A 19,031-nucleotide genomic window follows, 5' to 3' on the forward strand; every position below is an offset into this window, starting at 1 on the left:
TTTCTCTTTAGGAAATCACCAGGAAATTTAATATTTGGACATCCAAAATGCATGTATACAGATGGCAGTAGTACCGCGTATACGAGGTATAAAAGAACAGTGCATTGGCGGTGTGCCGAGAATACCAAATTTGAGGCCTTACCTTCCACAACGGACAACGCAGAGGCTGACGACCTTCACTTACAGATCGAGAGCTCACCACGGGCAACACAGCGGAGTTTGGGCAGAGTTGTCACTGCTAACAGACAGGCAACACTGCGTGAAATAACCATAGAAATCAAAGTGAGACGTACGACGAACGCATCCGTTAGGATGGCGAAATTCGGCGTTAATGGTCTATGGCAGTAGACGGACTTTGCTAATAGCACAACATCGCCTGAAGCACCTCTCCTGGGTACGTAACCACACCGGTTGAACCCTAGACGATCGGAAACCGTGACCTGGTCAGATGAGTCCGATTTCGGTTGGTAAGAGCTGATGGTAGAGTTCGAGTTTGGAGCAAGCTCCACGTAGCCATGGACCCAAGTTGTCAACAAAACAGTGTGCAAGCTGGTGGTGACCCATTATGATGTTCGCTGTGTTTACATGGAATGAACTCGGTCCTATTGCTCCATCTGCATCCATTCGTGGACTTCATGTTCCCACACAACGATGGAACGTCTGTGGATGACAATGCGCCATGTCGCCGGGCCACAATTGTTCGCGACTGGTTGAAGAACGTTCTGGACGCTTCGAGCGAATGATTAGGCCACCCAGATCATTCGACATGGATCCCACTGAACATTTATGGGACAAAATCTAAAACTCAGTTCGTGCACAAAATCCCGCACCGGCAACACTTTCTCAATTATGGACGTCTATTGAGACAACATGGCTCGGTATTTCTGCAGAGGACTTACAACGACTTGCTGAGTTCATGGCACGAGTTGCTGCACCACGCCGACCAAAAGGAGATCCGACACGATATTACGAGGGAATCCACGACTTTTGTCACCTTAATGTATTTCTCAGCATAGTCACCTTGTCGACGAAAGCATTTCTCCCACCGAGAGAAAAATTTATTCATACTGTCGTTGTAGAATGATTGACTTTGTTGACAAAGCCACAACCTCACCTCTCCTTGAATCGCTCCATCTCTACCACAGTGAAGTCTTCGAAGGTGCTCTTTGAGTTCTGGAATCAGATGAAAATCCGCGTATGCTCCGTGTCTGGACGAGCTCTTTGAATTATAAATTCGACTACAGCACGCTGTTTCTGAGGAACCGATATAGTTACGTTACACACAGTCAGGTTGCACGCTACAATTCGCAACCCTTTAGCGGTAGAGGGCTGCAAATATGTAGAGAAGAAGGAAAAGATGTTGAATGTAAATAACGATTTTTTTATTTAAGAACATTTATGAGTTTTCGCACAAGAAATTCAGCGGCATTACTTTCCAGTACGTCTTCGTACCAAACATAAACCCGAGTTACTTCACGTACATGAGCTGGACTACAGGTCCGTAAGAGTCCAATGACGTGAAACGGACGGCGTAGCCGAGAAGAGACATGGAAGGAAGATTAGATTTTAACATCCTATCAAAAACGAGGTCACTAGAGACAGAGCACAAGCTCGGATTACTTCAAGGTTGGGGACGGAAATCGGTCGGGCACTTTAAAAGAACCATCCATCCAGGCTTTTGCCTCAAGTGATCACGGAAAATCTAAACGTGAATGGCCGGACGGAGATTTGAACCGTCGTCCTCTCCAACGCGAGCCCAGTTTTCTGACCACTACGTCACCTCGCTCGGCTTAGGAAGGCAGTGAGACAGGGTTGTAGCCCCTCCCGTGTATGTAATCATAACTTTAAACAGACCAATAGAGGAATAAATCCAAGGAGTGATTTGGAATGGCAACTTAAGATGAGCGAGACGAAATTAAAAATCTGAGATTTTCCAATGGTATTGTAATTGGTTGGGAAAGAATTTGGAAGATCAGTTGAACAAAATAAATAGTGTTGAAGAAAGATTATATGATGACTAACAATATAACAAAGAAAATGGACTGTAGTCGAAATTGTCATTGCCACTGATAAAATGGAGATATAATAAAATTACGAAACCGACAGAGTTGCGCAGAAGATTTTTTTATTTAAATGGCGACCAGTTTGGAACCTTAGTCTATTACCAAGCCATCGTGTAGAGCACAGTGTAACGTGTTACAGTTAACATACACAATAAATAAGGTCAATCACAGTACAAGGACATTTCACAAGATGGCCACATACCACATAGGTACTGTGATAATGTCTGTACGCTGGCGACGCTGTTTGTGTTAGTTGCTAAGTGCAGGGTACATTTTGCATACGACAGTCCAGTGCTGCCTACAGCAGAATAACGTTAGGTGAGCATTGAATATCCTTACATAATCCGAGGTATGGGGCGCCGAAGGAAGTGAGCCATAGGGAGGTGTTTCCTTTATTTTTCGAAATTGTAAAATAATAGTTTCATATTGCCAAAAACACAATCACAAAAAAAAAATTCCTTGACTTTTCGTGACTGCAACCGGATGAAGTAGACTTCTTGCCACTGAACACTCACCTGAAGATGGCTGAATTGTTGTCAGCTGAAATATCATGGCAAGAAGTCGACGTCATCCGGCTGCAGTCAAGAAAGTTCATGGAAAATTTCTTTTGTATACATCTTTTATATTGTGACTGTGTTTGACATTCGCCTAAATTGGATATTATATACGGACAGATGTAGCAGTAATTTTCTAAAATAAAAGCAAAATCCTCTCCAGGGCGCACTCCCTTCAGCGGCCTTTCCCTTAGTTTACCTAACGATGTTCTATGCTTACGTAACATTGTTTTGTTGCAAGCAGTACTGAACTGTATGCAAAATGTACCTTGCTCTTAGCCACTCACAGAAGCTATGTGAGCAGCCTACACACATTATGGTAGCACTTGTGGGATGTGCAATCATCTTGGCCGGCCGGTGTGGCCGTGCGGTTCTAGGCACTTCAGTTTGGAACCGCGTGACTGCTACGGTCGCAGGTTCGAATCCTGCCTCGGGCATGGATGTGTGTGATGTTCTTAGGTTAGTTAGGTTTAAGTAGTTCTAAGTTCTAGGGGACTGATGACCACAGATGTTAAGTCCCATAGTGCTCAGAGCCATTTGAACCATTTTTTGCAATCATCTTGTCAAACGTGCTTGTACTATGATTGATGATTGACCTACCGAGAGAGAGAGAGAGAGAGAGGGGCGGGGGTGTCTACTACATCTATTTCGTACTCCGCAAGCCATGTGATGGTGTGTGGCAAATGGTAGAACTGTACCACTAAATCAGCGCTCCAGTACTGTTCCATTCGCGAATAGCGCGTGGGATTGTAAGCTTCCGTATTGGCTTCAATTTCTCTGATTTTCTCCTCGTGGTCATTACGCGAGACGTATGTGAGGGGGGGGGGGGGGGGGGGGAAGCAGTATGTTGCCCGACTCTTCGCGGGAAGCGCTCTCGAAATTTCAAAAAATGTTCAAATTTGTGTGAATTCCTAAGGGACCAAAATGCTTAGGCCATCGGTCACTAGACTTACACACTACTTAGACTAACTTAAACTAACTTATACTACGAACTTTAACTTATACTAAGAACAACATACATACCCATGCCCGAGGGAGGACTCGGAGTCAGTGACATGACGCCTCAAACCACGCGACTACCCCGCGCGGCCGATATTTCAATAGTAAATCTCTCCGTGATGCACAACATCTCGCACCCCTGTAACATCTTCCAATGGAGTTTGTTGAGCATCTCCGTAAAGTTCTCGCGCCGACAACTTAAGATTCTTCCTTTGAATCAGAGTCTGGCACTATTTGTTTTATGTGGTCATTCCGCTTAAGGTCGCTCTGGATAGTTACTTCTAGATATTTAAGGCGATACTGTTTCCAGTGGTTTCTCATCAATAGTGTAGCTGTACAGCAGTGGATTTATTTTCCTATGTATGCGCAATATGTTACATTTATTTGTTTAGGGTCAGCTGCCGGAACCTGCACAGTTCTTCATTTTTCTGGAGGTCATTCTGCAAATCGTTACAATTTTCTGGCGTTGATGTTTTGTTACAGACAACTGCATCATCTGCGAACAGCCTTTAAGAGTATCCGACGGTCTACTATATCTTTATACTCACTTTAAACAGTAACGATCCCATCACACTTCCTTGGGGTACGCCGTAAGTTACGTTTACAAAAAATGGCTCTGAGCACTATAGGACTTAACTTGTGAGGTCATCAGTCCCTTAGAACTTCTTAAACCTACCTAACCTAAGGACATCACACACATCCATGCCCAAGGCAGGATTCAAACCTGCGACCGTAGCGGTCGCGCGGTTCCAGTCTGTAGCGCCTAGAACCGCTCGGCCACTCCGGCCGGCGTTACGTTTACATCTGTCAATATACCGAGAGGAAATTGTGTGTGAATGATAAAACCCTATCCTCGAAAATTTCGTCCTCTCATACTTCCTCTGTGTTAACGCATGTGACGTGTCACAGATCTCATTTGTACTAAGACTACGATACACGTGAGGTGCCTAGTTGCTTCCACCGCCCAGAGTGGAATGCGTAAGTTCTAAATAATGTTCACCACCTGCAGTCTTCCACAGTAGTTGTCCCCTGTACAGAAAATAGCACGTAGATCGTGAGTGCATTATCTTGAGGCTGGAACAAACTGTTAGCGAGGAACTGGTATTGTAAAAATAACTAAATTCTGAACTGACTTGTTCAAACGGGATGCCACTCGTTCTTTTATCAACAGAATACCAGAAATTGCACCATTACTGACCACTTTACGAATCACAAATAATTTCCATTCTTCAGACTTTCACAGGGAATAAAGTAAATAATGAAATGCAGGTTTGCATAATTACTATCAAACTATTGCTCTTTACGTGTTAAAAAGAAAGAAATTGCTACTTAACTGATACCGACCACGGAAGGCTACATGTCTGTTCCCCGACACTGCCGATAGAGCTCTGATGTGGGTGCCTAGGATCTCCAAAGTACGTGGTCTGCCTTTTCGTTTAGCAACTGTTTATTATTCCGCATGTAATTAACACTTTCGCCATAATAGAACGATAGCCTACTAGTGAGAGATGTTTTTATATGAAATGCAAATACGTTCACTGTTTAGTTTTTATAATATCAATAACATAAGTTTATGATTTTGGCGTGCTGAACACAGTAGCAAGTCGTGGAGAAGTATCGCAATCTATGCGGCCTTTCTCACGAAAAACGTAGCGAATAAATTACCTGTCACCGGTACCTCACGCCACATTACGTCATCTTCCCCCTGCTGCCTTTTCCACTGCTTTGAGAAGAGATTCTAGCAGCTGAATCTGATTGCTGTAAACACAGAAACATTACCTGAGGTCCGGAATTGATCGCCATTTCAATAAAAACACACGTCTGTGCAACTCTGACCGTTACGTAATTTCATTGGTTCATAGTACGTAGCTGCCTACTGCCATCCGGCATGCTAGAAGTGAGCACAAATGGAGGCAGGCTGCGCTTTTTTGTGGTGCGGCAACACAATTCTCTCAATGTGTACCACGACTATGGACAAGTACTCGCAAACAAACAAAAATTACACTACTGGCCATTGAAATTGCTACACCACGAAGATGACGTGCTACGGACGCGAAATTTAACCGACGGGAAGAAGATGCTGTGATATGCAAATGATTAACTTTTCAGATCATTCACACAAGGTTGGCGCCGGTGGCGACACCTACAACGTGCTGACATGAGGAAAGTTTCGGACCGATTTCTCATACACAAACAGCGGTTGACCGGCGTTGCCTGGTGAAACGTTGTTGTGGTGCCTCGTGTAAGGAGGGGAAATGCGTACCACCACGTTTCCGACTTTGATAAAGGACGAATTGTAGCCTATCGCGATTGCGGTTTATCGTATCGCGACATTGCTACATTGGTCGAGACCCAATGACTGTTAGCAGAATATGGAATCGGTGGGTTCAGGAGGATAATACGGAACGCCGTGCTGGATCCCAACGGCCTCGTATCACTAGCAGTCGAGATTACAGGCATCTTATCCGGATGGCTGTAACGGATCGTGCAGCCACGTCTCGATCCCTGAGTCAACAGATGGGGACGTTTGCGAGACAACAACCATGTGTACGAACAGTTCGACGACGTTTGCAGCAGCATGGACTATCAGCTCGGAGACCATGGCTGCTGTTAACCTTGACGCTGCACCACAGACAGGAGCGCCTGCGATGGTGTACTCAACGACGAACCTGGGTGCACGAATGGCAAAATGTCATCTTTTCGGATGAATCCAGGTTCTGTTTTCAGCATCATGATGGTTGCATCCGTGTTTGGCGTCATCGCGGTGAACACATATTGGAAGCGTGTATTCGTCATCGGCATACTGGCGTATCATCCGGCGTGATGGTATGGGGTGCCATTGGTTACGCGTCTCGGTCACCTCTTGTTCGCATTGACGTCGCTTTGAACAGTGGACGTTACATTTTAGATGTGTTACGGCCCGTGGCTGTACCCTTCATTCGATCCCTGCGAAACCCTACATTTCAGCAAGATAATGCACGACAGCATGTTGCAGGTCCTGTACGGGCCTTTCTGGATACAGAAAATGTTCGACTGCTGCCCTGGTCAGCACATTCTTCAGATCTCTCACCGATTGAAAACGTCTGGTCGATGGTGGCCGAGCAACTGGCTTGTCACAATACGCCAGTCACTACTCTTGATGAACCGTGGTATCGTGTTGAAGCTGCATGGACAGCTGTACCTGTAGAAGCCATCCAAGCTCTGTTTGACTCAATGCCGAGGCGTATCAAGGCCGTTATTACGGCCAGAGGTGGTTGTTCTGGGTACTGATTTCTCAGGATCTATGCACCCAAATTGCTTGAAAATGTAATCACATGTCAGTTCTGGTATAATATGTTAATGAATACCCGTTTATCATCTGCATTTCTTCTTGGTGTAGCAATTTTAATGGCCAGTAGTGTAATTACGTAACTTTACTTTGCCTGTGTGGTAGTTAAAACTTTATGACTAACCGTCGTATTAAGAAGAGCAGGTTTTTTTAGTCTTTTACTGTTGCACCATCCGTACGGCAAAATCTCGCTGAAGGTAAAGATGCGATCCATAAGGTGCGCACTCGAGGGAAATTGTGTGAGCGGAGCTAAGATGGTGGAAGGCGCGGGATTGGCAATACACAGCAAGACGGCGCTTCCTCTACTTCCCGGGCGGAGCGCCCGCGTTGCCATGGCGACCAACTTCGTTTTCGCCCCCTCCCGGCAGCCCGCATATCTGCCCGCCTTGTGCGCGCCTGATCGCATTTGTAACCCTCGAAATACCGCCAACTGCTTCTCCCACTTTCATTCCCAGCATTATTTGTAGCAAAAAAACCGCGGCGAACGCGAGATATCACAGAATAACGAAGCGGTCTGGAGAACTACCGGCAGTCACGCCGTGGATGTAATTACAGTTTCTGATGGGGAAATGGGAAATGCAATCCAGTTTCAAGACAGTATTAGCAATAAAAGATAGACAAAATATCAACAATCGAAAATACGGATTTCGCCGATACTAGCAGTCAGCTTCGATCCATGTGACTGTGCAAACGCACAACCAAACTGACTCGTCCCAACCTAACCTAACAGCCTGCTATACTAAGCATCAGTCCACTAACAAACCAAGAAAAATATTGAAAAAAAAATCTCAGAGCTCTGTTTGCACACTAAGTCACACGGAACTGCATACTCCATGTCACTGCATTAAGACAACTCGTTGCTATAAGGTTGTTACCAAATATCTCGAAAAGTTCTTGACCGGTTTACTTCAAATTTTTGCATGATATTCTAATAAACATTCAGACTGACTTCAGCTATACATTTTTTTTAAACATTAGTGTACAGGTTTTCTGTTAAAACCTAGTGCAAGAAAGAAAGGGCTGTGTTGTGAAAATCAGAACGAAAATAGTGATAGATCAGAAGAGTTTAAAGACAAGACTTAAAAACACAGCTGAAGCAGTACTGCATGAGGAGCAAATGGGTTTTAGGAAAGGACGCTCCACAACAGATGCAGTTTCTATACTACAGCAAATAATAGAAAAACGGAGAGAGTAAAATAAAGAAACACACATTGATTTTATTGACTTCAAAAAAGCTTTTGACAACGTCAATATACAGGCACTTTAGGAAATAACGACGAATTGTGGATATCCAAAACATTTAGTAAATGCGATAAAAAGTTTATATCAAGACACAAATATCACTCTAGATCTCAATGGTAAAACAGCTAATGAGATATCAACTAACAAAGGGGTACGACAAGGCTGCTGCATTTCTCCAACTTTGTTCAACTTCTACATTAATGAAATAATACATAATTATATGGAAATCAGAATTTCTGAAAGGCATCTACCTAGACAGAAACATTCTTTTAAATAATTTACTATACGCCGATGATGCAGTGATCCAAGCAGACAATCGCAAAGGAATCTACTTGATAAAGCAAATAAGTGCAAAATTTAACATGGAAATCTCAAAAGAAAGAACCAATCAGAACCAAAACAGTGACAGATCAGAAGATTTTAGAGCAAGTAAACCATTTGAATTATCTCGAATGTGAAATGACATATGGCTACAGCAGAGATATTGAAATTAAGCTCAGTAAATTCAGCCGAGTGTGTGCAACAATTAACAGAAACTTAAAAAACAAAAACACGAAACACACTCAAATTAAATTTTACAAAACTGTTGCAGTTCCCACACTGCTCTATGGAAGTGAGACATGGGTGATTACCAAGAAGCAAACAGCCGGATTCAGGTACAAGAAATAAAATTCCTTAGAGGTGTTAAAGATTGCACAATAGAAAACGGGCTAAGATATCTAAGATATTAAAGAAGAACTGCAAATCTGTAGCCTAAATGGTAAAATTCGAGGTTGGAAAATGGAGAGTGAGATACTTCCCTTAAAGGCAAGAAATTATAAGTGCAATGGGACAACAGACAGACGAATACCCCGACAGAGATGGGTACTGTAACAGGCAATTCCTGGCTAATACCTGAAGAGAAGATGAAGACTTATTGCGAGAAAGAATGGGCTGTGTTGTGAAAATGTGCGGTTTAGTTTTCTTTCCCACAGGCAGTTTTAACTATAAGGACCGATCAAAAAGTTAGCGTTCGAACTCAACACTAATCCCTTGCCTACGCATCGGAGTCGAGCTACGTTGCATACAAGTATGCGCTACAGCAACGCCCTTGAAAGGAAACTTTTTAATCGCCCTCTTATACGATATCAGGGCAATTATAACATTTGGCAGATCGTTTTTCTCAGATATACTCTTTCTCCTTACATATAATTTTAAACGGAAATTGCATACACAACTGCGTACTGTTTCGTTTTCTTCATCGCAAAGAGTTTAACAGAAAACTTGTATTTACAGCTTATTGGTTTATGATTAGAAAACTACTGCGGTATCTGAATCGTACGAAATTATGTAATCCTACCCGTTTGCAGATTAAAACTAAGCGAAAAAATATCACTGAAACTGCTATCTTTGCAGGCCCAGCAGCAGAGAGGTCCTCATACCCTGCAAATCTATGATCCCAACCGATTTACGCGTTTACTTTCAGCGACTTTAGTTCCCAATCAAGGTTTCACTGGTAATAACAATAAATAAGGCTCAAGGTCAGAAAGAGGGGGGGTGATGAGATGGACAGGAAAAGAGGTAGGGAGGGGGCAAAAGGATGTGGAGGGAGAGATGGACAAAGCGACGAGAGGAGAAGATGGACAGAGACATTCGCACTGAAATTAAGAGCCGTCGCGCTCTTTAATTGAATTTGGATCAGATGGGAAGCGTGCCAGGATTGCCGCGACGTTCAAGGCGACCGCTCGCGTTAGATTCAGGTTTGAGTCCCGACACAAATTTTCACCTGTCTTCTTTGGATGTAGTTCAAAGCCCGAATGTGACTGATCTCGATCGTTTCTCTTTACTCATATAAGTAACAGCCGCTGTTTCATGTAGGGGTGTCTGCCCTGTCGAATATTTCCGACAGAATAGAAACCACGCATATGAAGGGCGAATCAAAAGAAACTTGCACCGCAAGTGTTGAGGGAATAGAAAGTGATATTGGTGCGCAGTTTTCACAGAATGGACTGGTAGTCAGGGGCTCGTATTGCTAGCCAGGAGCCGGCTGCTGTGGCCGAGCAGTTTTAGGCCCTTCAGTCCGGAACCGCGCTGCTGCTACGGTGCCAGGTTCGAATCCTGCCTCGGGCATTGATGCGTGTGATGTCCTTAGCTTGGTTAGGTTTAAGTAGTTCTAAGTCTAGGGGACTGATGACCTCAGATGTTAAGTCCCATAGTGCTTAGAGCAACTTTTTGTTAGCCAGTAAACATATTGTGATAATACAGAGAAAGTGTATCTTTTGTACAAAATATGACTATTGACATTAAGAAACTAAATGCAAGGTAAATTGGAACGTCAGTGCTGTCTGTTGCTGAATCCTAATACGAACCGTATCGCATTTTGAAAAGTTTCCACAACACTTGTTTGTGCCATTCAGCCCGCGTAGTTGCTAGGTACGATATTATTATGTTTGCTTACAGTGTGCGTGTATGTTCCTTGAGTGGATTGTGACTTGATAGTCAGTGTGTGTCAGTCCAAGCAGTAGATCGTGATTGGACGACGGGATTTATCAATGCAGTGAAAGCCGACAGGCTCATCGTGTATGGGGAGTGTAGGAAGTAAGCAGTTCGTTCTTGTTAGGTGTATGCGGCAAGATATCCCAATAGAATTCAACCACCTCAGCAATTATTTATCATCCTTCTCAACTAATTCCGTGAAGGTGGTAGTTCAACCGAAGAGGGGGAAATTAATGTTCTTGCTGCTGTTCCAGTCAATCGGCACGTTAGTTCCCGCGCAGTCGTACGAGGAAGCGCCATGAGTCAGGCAAGTGACCTACGCATTCTCCATCGATATTGGTTCCATCTCTTCACATCTCTCTCCGTCAAGAACTGCATGGAAACGGTTATGAGAATCGTGTTATCTTCTGTACATGGGCATTAAGACAGGACAGTCCAGATATATCATGTACCGTGTTGTCCGCCCAGATAGCTGAATGGTCGTCCGCCTGCCTTGCTGAGTGGTAGCCGGCACGGTAGCTCAGCGTGTTCGGTCAGGGTTAGCAGCCCTCTGTAATAAAATTTTAAAAAAATTGAGTTAATGGACAAACGACGAACTGAAACGGGTGCCTTGCGACGTCCGCCCCGAGCAGATGCAATGAACTACAAACGAACAAAATGAGATTAATAATAAAGAAAAAAAGTTGTACCGTTTTTGCCTCCCATGTCAGCGGGCCCGGGTTCGATTCCCGCCTGGGTTGGATATTTTCCCCGCTCGTGGACTGGGTGTTGTGTTATCCTCATCATCATTTCATCGACGTCATCGGCGCGGAAGTCGCCCAATGTGGCATCGAATGAAATAAGACTTGCATTTGGCAGCCGAGCTTCCCCCAGATGGGGCCTCCCGGCCAACGATGCCATATGCTCGTTTGCATTTTATAAGGTAGCCGGCACGCTAGCTCAGCGTGTTCGTTCAGAGGGCTGCGTGCTCTCTGTAATAAGAAAACTCAGTCAAGGAACCAACAATCAATTTGATCTTGTGACGCCCGCCCAGACCAAAAGCAACGAGCTATACCGAACAAAAAAAAAAAACCTGCACCAAGGTGGCAGGACCTGCCCCGTCAGGGGCCTCCCTGCCAATGACGCCAAACGCTCATTTCCATTTCCCATGAATCGTGTTTAGTGATAAAGCCGCATTTACGAATAATGGCTCGCCGGAACATGCATTAGTGGGATCCCCATTGGCTTCGTCAGGTGGAACATCAGCGTTCATGGAGTACAAATGTATGGTATGGGATAGTGAACCATTATCTCATGGGACCATTTTTCATAGACGGAACGCTCAACGCACACGAGCATCGCAGCCTCCTAGCAGACCATCTTCCACATGTACTAGACGACGTTGGTCTGCAGACTATCAGGAGCCTGTGGTGTAAATTAATGGCTGTCCAGCCCACAGTGCACGAAGTACTACAGCATGTCTTCGCCAACTCTTCCAAATCGTTGGACGGAGAGGACCTGTGCCTCAGCCGGCCCGTTCCAACGATATGACGCATGTAGACTTTTTTTTTCCTTGGGCAAAGCTGAAAGACGCTGTCTACAAAAAAATGGCACTGAGCACTATGGGGCTTAACTTCTGATGTCATCAGTCCCCTAGAACTTAGAACTACTTAAACCTAACTAACCTAAGGACATCACACACATCCATGCCCGAGGCAGGATTCGAACCTGCGACCGTAGCGGTCGCACTGTTCCAGACTGTAGCGCCTAGAACCGCTCGGCCACTCCGGCCGGCCCGCTGTCTACAATCTGCTGAAATGCTCGCACGTGTGCAACAGTCATTACATACCAGACTGAAAACATGTATTGCTGCTGCCCTTGGTCATTTCGAACACAATCTGTGATGGTATGTTGTCTCTTTACTGGTCAGAAGTGTGCGCTTGTATTGTTCTTTAGTGTGTGCTACCACAGGTATTATACAAATATCGGTGTATTACTTATGTTGAACGTAACAGTGCACTGGCACAAACTCGAGTCCGCACAACGGCAACTCTACCTATCTTAAGGAATCATGAAGTACCGTCCCCAAACGGCCAGTGTGGCTATTACAAGGCACGAGTGCTTCTGATTCGAGGCTATCCTGGGCGCCACGTGGCAGCAAAGTGAATTCCGGACAGAGAGGCTAGTGGTAGACGGTAGCCGGCGAGGTGCCTCTACAGGGAGTGGTCCGCTACGGTCCTGGCTGATGGCCGCTAACGGGGTTCCCCGCAGCGCGTAATTGCGTTAGCCGCCGCGGCGACGGCGATGGCGCTGCTAATGAAATGGACGGCGAGTGGACCTTGGAGGCGGCTCGTGTCATTTGTGCACCAAACTGCCCCACCCGCCTGTGTGTGCCACGGCCGTCGGCATTATGCGCAACTGCTGCCGCATGGAGGAATCGTCCGAAGTGTTCCACAACATCCAGTCACACAACCAAAAATATTTTTGCAATCTTTAAACTTGAGAAAGGCCTTGCGGGAGCTGCGAAAGTCACTAGTGGGACATGGGAGAAACTGCACTCTGATTTAAATTAGTGTATTTCTCCAATCAGACGACTCAACGTCACGTTCGAACAGTTCACCATTGCCAAACTGCAACAACAAATGGTCAGAATGAAATTTTCACTCTACAGCGGAGTGTGCGCTGATATGAAACTTCCTGGCAGATTAAGACTGTGTGCCGGACCGAGACTCGAACTCGGGACCTTTGCCTTTCGCGGGCAAGTGCTCTACCGACTGAGCTACCCAAGCACGACTCACGCCCCGTCCCCACAGCTTTAATTCCGCCAATACCTCGTCTCCTACCTTCCAAACATCACAGAAGCTCTCGCAGGAGTCGTGCTTAGGTAGCTCAGTCGGTAGAGCACTTGCCCGCGAAAGGCAAAGGTCCCGAGTTCGAGTCTCGGTCCGGCACACAGTTTTAATCTGCCAGGAAGTTTCAACAAATGGTCAGTTCATTTCCAATTTCTTGTCTGGCTTCCTTTCTTGATGTGCTGCGTCCCGAATCCTGGGTCTGACCATTTTATTTCACAGTCTGTCAATCATGATAACCACCAAAAACACACATGTCATGCATATTACTCGATCGACTTCCCCGTTTCGTCGACGCCAGTTCTAACCCTCTAGTGCTAGAGGACTCCTAATTGTAGCATGTAACATGGCGGTGTAAAACGTAGCTACGTCGGAGCGTGAGAAATAGCGTTTCATAATCGAGTTTCTAACAGCGTAAAACACGCCTCCAACTGAAATCCATAGAATAATGAAAGCTGCGTTCGGCGTTGATTCTATTGACATCGGTAATGTGCGACATCGGGATCTTTGTGGTCGTAATGAAGGAAATGGTGGTTCTAAACTCAACGTGTGTGAAAGAGCGCCGAGTATTTCCAAAACTTAAACAACAGCTTCGAGAACTTCACTTTGATAGCGATAAAGCGCACAAGTAGTGAGGTTGAGCCCCGTCAACAAAGTCAAACATTCTACAGTGACGGTATCAACAAACTGATCTCTCGTTGGGAGAAATGTGATCGTCGCCACGGTGACTATGTGCAGAAATAAATATGCAGACATACAGAATAAAGATGTATAATATTAATAAAATTTGTTTTATTTACAAAGCTTTAAGGGTTTTCAAATAAGAAATTCGGAAGTATTACTTTTAAGCACGCTCTCAAAAATGGTTCAAATGGCTCTAAGCACTGTGGGACTTAACATCTGCGGTCATTAGTCCCCTAGACTTAGAACTACTTTAACCTAACTAACCGAAGGACATCACTCATATCCATGCCCGCGGCAGGATTCGAATCTGCGACCGTAGCAGCAGCGCGGTTCCGGACTGAAGCGCCTCGAACCGTTCTGTCACATCTGCCGGCTCAGCACGGTCTCATGGATTCATTTGTGCAGACATTCAGTCGGATTATTAATTAGAAAGAACCCGTAAACTTCGGATCAAAAAAGTTATCCACGATCGGGCAGCGGGAAGTTGTTATAATTTTGAGCGCAGAAAGCTAATTCACTACACCGTACAACTACGCTTGCGCTAATTACACAATTCGTATGATTTTCGTTTCCTCTGCCGATTTGGCTCTGTGACAAGAGTGTGTTGTTGTCGCATGCAAGAAAGTCACTTTTTAACATCAACTGCTTTCATTGATAGTGGGTTCTCTTCCTATCACACTTATACAGTCTTTTTCAGGAGGAACGGTCAGTATTTAGAGATGGGGCAGGAATGATTATTTGAAGAAAAAAATTTTCATATGTACATATGCACTATTCCGAATGGTTCCTGGGATAGAATACATTTAACGTCCATTTGTTATTGGGCTAGCAGTACGCACGTGTGTCTCTTACCCACCCAACCTCTTTGATATTTTATTCTAGCCAAACCAACCTCGCTGCTTTCAATCACTTTACTCGGGATGTCTTTCTGCCATTAAACTAACTCGTCGAACGCGCAGTTGTCCATGGTGTGGCGTGAGTGAAGTAGTGGAATGGACTGACAGTGTCTCAAAGAGAAGTACCGGTTAACTGCCTGCGTACACGCGCAGGCTAAAATGCCAAACTTCTGCAGTGAAGAACATTCAGATATGGTGTACGTTTACAGCTTCTGCGATGGTATTCCTCATGCCGCTGTCTAAGAATACCATCGGCGCTTTTCGACACCTCGAATTCGTGTTCGTAGAGTCTTTACCGGAGTTTTCAGTACATTGCGTGAAACAAGTATTCTCCAGGTTCCCATTTTTCCTCTGAACATGTAGTTCAACAGCCTGCGCAGGAACAGCAAAACATTGTTGAAATGGGGCAGCGTAGTCCTACTACCAGTACATGGCGTGATGTGTACGATAATACTGAGGGTTGTTCATTTGTATATCAGGCAATTTATTGAATAATACAGAAAATAAACAACAACGTAAATTAAATGTGTTCTCTCTCGGAAACTATTTGGAACAGGGCATATGTGCATATGAAGTTTTTTGCTTTAAATGATCGTTCCTGTCATTTGCCTGATACTGACCATTCCTTTATTAATTTGTATTCTCTGCTACCAGACACTTGCTTTTTATGTTTGATTTAACATACTGCAACGGGTTTCGAACATGTTCTGTCGGTCTTCAGGAGTTTATGCATCCAGTAAATTGTTCTTAAAAGTAAGTTATTTTTAACTAAACTGAAAGAACGATTTTAGTACTGTTCGCTGCTGGAGTGGCTGTTGGGGTATTTGGAGGGAGGCGGGCTAGTGGTTGGCCAGCAATCTATGTCCAGTGACGTCTTCAGCTGGTGTGGAGTTGTGTCTCATGGGTTGTTATGACTGACACCACACTGTGTGCAATGCAGATAGTTCTGCATTAGTAATTATGGTCCGAAAATCGTGTGGTAAACTTTTTTATATGACAGTTGTTCACTCACGAGTTTGGCGTCTCAAACTTACGTTTTTTATCCTTGCTACACAGGTGGAGCTGTTGTGTAACATTAAATTATTGTACTTTTTATTTTGTCACTGTTTCTTGAACGTAACTCACTGTACCGATCTTCCTACATATATGTAAACACCACATACTTAATACAGCTCTGTCTGTATACTGAGGATAAATAACACAGCTTTGGGACGTCAAAATCGTACTTGGAAAGCTGTCGTATATGAATGTGTACACACTATTTTCGCAATATAATAACTGATACAAAACTGTCTGCATCTCACACAGGTTCTGATGTCTGTCATAACAAACAACGAGAGACAGAAACTTCCTGGCAGATTAAGACTGTGTGCCGAACCGAGACTCGAACTCGGGGCCTTTGCCTTTCGCGGGCAAATGCTCTAGCAACTGAGCTACCCAAGCACGACTCACGCCCCGTCCTCACAGCTTTAATTTCATTCTAGAAACGTCCCCGAGGCTGTGGCTAAGCCATGTCTCCGCAATATCCTTTCTTCCAGGAGTGCTGGTTCTGCAAGGTTCGCAGGAGAGCTTCTGTGCAGTTTGGAAGGTAGGAGACGAGGTACTGGCGGAATTAAAGCTGTGAGGGCAGGTCGTGAGTAGTGCTTGGGTAGCTGAGTTGGTAGGGCAGTTGCCCGCGAAAGGCAGAGGTCCCGAGTTCGAGTCTCGGTCGGCACACAGTTTTAATCTGCCATTAAGTTTCATATCAGTGCACACTCCGCTGTAGAGTGAAAATTTCATTCCCGTAACGAGAGACAGCTCCACACTAGCGGAAGACAACACTGGACATCACTATGAGGCCAACCATTGTATACATCAATGCTGAAGATGGGGAGCAAGTGCTCGAAATACGTTGCAGTATCTTAAACACAAAATAAATAAGAGTGACTGGTAGCAGAAAATAGAAATAAACAATTATGTAACACAGTCACAGTTCCCAGCATAGCCAAAATTAATTGATAATTTTACCTGAGACACTTTGTATGTCTGACATCGGCTGTATATGGTGAATTAATAGTGAAAAGGCTGTACCTGTACTACTGAGGCAGACTTTGGGAACCGCCACAGCAGCTTCCTCGGCCTTCGGAGTCGCAGGATGCTTCCTGCCTGCCGCACTTTCACCAAATGGTTGAAATGGCTCTGACAAGGGAACCTCCCCATCGCACCCCCCTCAGATTTAGTTATAAGTTGGCACAGTGGATAGGCCTTGAAAATCTGAACACAGATAAATTGAGAAAACAGGAAGAAATTGTGTGGAACTGTGAAAAAATAAGCAAAATATACAAACTGAGTAGTTCATGGGAAGATAGGCAACATCAAGGACACTGGGAACGCAGGAGTGCCGTGGTCTCGTGGTAACGTGAGCAGCTGCGGAACGATAGGTCCTTGGTTCAAATCTTCCATCGAGTGAAAGTTTAATTTTTTATTTTCAGTTTATGTGACAAACTCTTATGTTTTCATCACTTTTTTGGGAGTGATTATCACATCTACAAGAAAACCTAAATCGGGCAAGATAGAAGAATCTTTTTACCCATTCGCCAAGTGTACAAGTTAGGTGGGTCGACAACATATTACTGTCATGTGACGCACATGCCGTCACCAGTGTCGTATAGAATATATCAGATGTGTTTTCCTGTGGGGGAATCGGTTGACCTATGACCTTGCGATCAAATGTTTTCGGTTCCCATTGGAGAGGCACGTCCTTGCGTCTACTAATCGCACGGTTTTGCGATGCGGCCGCAAAACACAGACACTAAACTTATTACAGTGAACAAAGACGTCAATGAACGAACGGACAGATAATAACTATGCAACATAAAGAAAATAAAATTTTCACTCGAGGGAAGACTTGAACGAAGGACCTCTCGCTCAGCAGCTGCTCACGCTACCACGGGACCACGACGCTCCTAAGCTCATTTTGTCCACGATGTTGCCTATGCGACCCGTGGACTACTCAGTTTGTATATTTTGCTTATTTTTTTCACAGTTCCACACAATTTCTTCCTGTTTTCTCAATTGATCTGTGTTCAGTTTATCAAGGCCTATCCACTGTGCCAACTTATAACTAAATCTGAGGGGGGGTGCGATGGGGAGGTTCCCTTGTGAGCACTATGGGACTTAAGATCTGAGGTCATCAGTCCCCTAGAACTTAGAACTACTTAAACCTAACTAACGTAAGGACATTACACACATCAATGCCTGAGACAGGATTCCAACCTGCGACCGTAGCAGCAGCGCAGTTCTGGACTGAAGCGCCTAGAACCAACACCGACTCAAAGGTAGGCTTCGGCGCTTGTTCGTGACGTCACGTCAGCTAGGCACGGCGAACGCCAGGTCTGTTGCAGGCATACTCACAATGGTGGTGTCTCCCTCCCTGACACAGGAAAATGTGAAACTATTGGCGGTAGTTGACCAACACACATTGTTCTGAGAGATTTCTGCAATCAATTAATTGTGCAATTCATTTCACTTCTTAACAAATAGTGTACTACTGAACTTAAATTTCCACCTGTTTTAAGGATTGACATACATAAACAACTGCATGGTCCAGCAGCAACATAATTCGTGCTTCTTTACCTTATTTGTAAATCTGAGGAAGTTACGTTTGTACTGGGTTGCTTTTACAAGAAATTGTGAACATATTGGTGCTCTTCTTTAGGTATCTTGGTTGACTATGGGGTGAAGAGCACTGAATGTTAATGAAATATCTTGCAATTGTACACTTTGCGGGAGAGGGTGGGGGACAGAAGGAGAGGCAAAAGAGAGATACTTGTTTTATCAAATAAAATTTTTTTATGTTATAAAGTTTCTCCTTCCAGCTGCAAGAGGGGAATTTTATCTTTTCTAATGTGCATGTTTAAAAAAGTTCAAGCTCAGCAGTATTTTCGATGTATGAAGCTATTTTGTTTCCTGTTTAGAATTCC

The 19,031-nt window shown here is 44.5% G+C and overlaps 1 long non-coding RNA gene across 1 annotated transcript in view; it reads right to left on the bottom strand.

The window, feature by feature from the left end:
• Positions 1–19,031, bottom strand: part of LOC124712208 — a 337,186-nt gene that overhangs the window by 130,695 nt on the left and 187,460 nt on the right. The gene's annotated exons all lie outside the window — the stretch shown is intronic.

Source organism: Schistocerca piceifrons, chromosome 8, assembly GCF_021461385.2.
Source record: "Schistocerca piceifrons isolate TAMUIC-IGC-003096 chromosome 8, iqSchPice1.1, whole genome shotgun sequence".
Taxonomy (NCBI): Eukaryota; Metazoa; Arthropoda; class Insecta; order Orthoptera; family Acrididae; genus Schistocerca; species Schistocerca piceifrons.